This window comes from Bubalus kerabau, chromosome 13 (assembly GCF_029407905.1).
Source record: "Bubalus kerabau isolate K-KA32 ecotype Philippines breed swamp buffalo chromosome 13, PCC_UOA_SB_1v2, whole genome shotgun sequence".
NCBI classification, from domain to species: Eukaryota; Metazoa; Chordata; class Mammalia; order Artiodactyla; family Bovidae; genus Bubalus; species Bubalus kerabau.
The window spans coordinates 66573586-66575671 of record NC_073636.1 but is presented as its reverse complement, the minus strand read 5'-3'; the positions used below and the strand labels follow the sequence as shown (position 1 = coordinate 66575671).

Sequence of the window (2086 nt, the reverse complement as noted above, 5' to 3'; positions counted from 1 at the left end):
ATGAAGCACAACATTCTGGACCACTGTTTTCAGGCCAGTGAGTACTCAGCCAAATATATCAGGAACTGCATCACCAGTTTAGTGCAAGACCAGACAAGTACTTCACTCTGGGGCTCCCCTCTGGGAGCACCCGCACTTGGCTGCTACAAGAAGCTGATTGAGTACTATAAGAATGAAGACCTGTCCTTCCAATATGGAAGACTTTCAACATGGATGAGTATGTGGGCCTTCCTTGAGACCACTGAGAGAGTTACCACTCCTTCACGTGGGACACCTTCCTCAAACACATTGACATCCTCCCAGAAAACACCCAAATTCTGGATGGGAATGCAGTTGGCCTACAGGCTGAGTGTGATGCCTTTGAAGAGACAATCAAGGCTGCAGGTAGGGATTGAGCTGTTTGTTGGAGGGATGGGCCTTGATGAACACATTGCCTTTTACAAGTCAGGCTCCAGTCTGTTGTCCAGGACCCATGTGAAGATGCTGGCCATGGACACCATCCTGGCCAGTGCTAGGTTCTTCAGTGGTAATCTCACCAAGGTGCCCACCATGGCCCTGACAGTGGGCATGGGCACTGACTGTCATGGGTGCTAGAGAGGTGATGATCCTCATCACAGGGTTCACAAGGTGTTTGCTCTGCACAAGGCCATCGAGGAGGGAGTGAACCATCTGTGGACCATGTTTGTCTTCCCACAGCATTCCTACATGGTACTTATGCGTGATGAGGATGCCACCCTGGAGATGAAAGTGAAGATCGTCAGGTATTTCAGAGATTTAAAGCTTGTTCATAACAAGTTGGTGGGACCCCCTGTGCAATATCAAAGAGAAAGAAACAGAGAAAAGCCAGCCTTTTAAGAAGCCATACACTGATTCGCTGATGCTACTTGTAGTCTCAAGGACCTCACTGGGACAGGTGGGTCTCTCTGAAGATTGTCTTTAGGAGGACAGAATTGTTTTTCTTTAATCTAGTATGGTTACTAGCTAAATGGGTGAACTTGTTCTTGGTGGTGCAGTGTGGAGTCTAGTCATGGAATTCAGCTAATTTATAATTTAATCAGAAAAAAAATCACTACATAATTTTGATGTTTGCCCCACAGATTCAGGGTTTTTAACTTTTTATTGTGCCTCTAACACTGTTCATGTGTACAATATACTCCCGTCAGGAATGTCTATCATTACATGCACTGATTCTCAATTGAGAGGGAGCTTGGGGCTTATGTGTATTGGACAAAACCTCTTTGGAAAGTCTTAAAAGCCTGTCTTCCTGCCCCTTGTTTTAGGATCATTGTTCCGGATCAAGGAACAAACTCAATGTCTAAAATCAGTGTAAGGCAGCAGTCCCTTTAGTCAGTAACATGTGCCATGGGATGAAAACTCTCCCTCACTGTTTTTCCCCAGCTAGGAAAACTTTGCCCAGCTGTTTTTTTCTGCTCTCTCAGGTGGCCTTTTCGTGAACTCAGAGGCCTCCTTGAGAGAGGATTCGGGTGGGTGGGGCTAAAGAGAAGGCTTCTGCCTATGAACTCAGTGCCTCAAGTGGCCCAGCCTCATCAGACTCCTATCCCTCAGGGACGCTCCAGCACCAGGAGAAAGGCAGAGATCCTGTGTTTTGTTCCAAGGTCTCACTATGGTGCCTCTCTTATATACACTCATTCATATGTAGGAAGTTCATGGGGGCAACAGACACAACCAAGATTCAATGTTATGTTGAGCCAGGGGTATGGGGTCAGGGGAAATAGCTCAATTATGAGTTTAGAAACAATACCAGAGAGACGTGTTTTCTGTGTCCCTAAGAGTTGACTGCCAAGAAATATATCAAGTGCTTCTACAGTCATCTAATATCCTTTCTCCACTTAAAATGTTCTGCCCTTCTAACCTCCTGGGTCTGTGTGGTGTGGTCTGATGTTCCCAGAACATCAGGAAGTACACGTTTGCCCTGTTACCCCTCACTCCTTGTTCACAGGTTGAGTCTATCGCTCTGCCTCCCATTCCCTCTTATGCCTTGATGGTCTGGATGCTGCCTTCTCCTCCTCCCAGTGTTTGTGTCTGTTTGAAGTTGCTCCTGCCTCTATTTCTGGAAAGGTCTTTC

The 2086-nt window shown here is 46.5% G+C and overlaps 1 pseudogene; it reads left to right on the top strand.

Annotated features, from left to right (window-relative positions):
* Window positions 1-940, top strand: LOC129625225 (glucosamine-6-phosphate isomerase 1-like; annotated as a pseudogene).
* Window positions 941-2086: the final 1146 nt, after the last annotated feature.